Genomic DNA, 1,152 nt, shown 5'->3' with positions numbered 1-1,152 from the left:
AGTAACAAATTCTGATTCCAGCTTCTTAAATGTGAATATTGTTCTAGTTTTGTCTCTCCTCTGTGACAGTAAACTGAATATCTTTGAGTTGTGTACAAAACAAGACATTTGAGGACATCATCTTGGGCTTTTTGGGAAACTCTGATCCACATTTTTCACCATGTTCTGACATTTTATAGACCAAACAACTACGATTAATCGAGTAAATATTCAACAGATTAATCGACTATGAAAATAATCGTTAGTAGCAGCCCTAAATCTATGTGGATACCCAAAGTTATTGTTGTGTGCCTGAGCCAATGTTGGTAACTTTCAGCTGGCCTAGGATTGAAGTAAAGCGACTCACTCGGACTTGACAGACCTGTAGCATTTACTCAAAGCCACTCTTTGAAAGACAAATGTCACGGCACAACTGTAAATAAAATAAATTTAAGCAAATAAGCGTCTGTGTAAGGCTGCGTTCACATACCATCAGGTGGTAAAACGCAAGTATGTACATGGCGAATAGACTTTGCAGTTCGTTTTGAGGCAGTGTGAGGTCCGTAAGTAAACATCACTGCCTCCGTTGCTGCCACAAGAACGTTACAAACTAAACACAAGCACTTCACTCCCAGCTGAATGTTTTCCGAACAAAATAACCCAGTCACTCCCTCTCTTTGTCTCTTTTTTGCCGTCAGAATTGAAGCTGCCTTCAAGTGCGGTTGGAAATATAGTTTAAAGCTTTAAGTAGACAAAAGTCTGCTTATGCTAAATTGGGGGGTTTAAACAACACAACAGGAAGTAAGTTAAGTAACCCACCGCCGCACAACCCTGCAGTGACTCGCCGGATCAATTTCTTTGGTCTGAACGCTCCTAGTTCAAAATGTTTCAGCAAAAAAGCTTACACAAGCCAAAAAGACACACATACAACGCTAGTGTGTGAAGACAGTCGGAACATCTAGCAGCTAGAGGGCAGTCTATCTGCCCCAGCGTGGTAAATGTAGCTTACTGTAGCATGGCTGAAGAACTATTTTGAGGCACAGGTAGCCTACTTAAGTATGTCTATTTCATCTATGCTTATTCACTGAAATGCCTGAAATCCACAACTTACTGCAACTCACTAATATAAATAGAAAACTAGCTTTTAAATATGACACATAGATCTCTTTGTGC

This window comes from Perca fluviatilis, chromosome 2, assembly GCF_010015445.1.
Source record: "Perca fluviatilis chromosome 2, GENO_Pfluv_1.0, whole genome shotgun sequence".
Taxonomy (NCBI): domain Eukaryota; kingdom Metazoa; phylum Chordata; class Actinopteri; order Perciformes; family Percidae; genus Perca; species Perca fluviatilis.
This window is presented reverse-complemented; position numbering follows the sequence as displayed.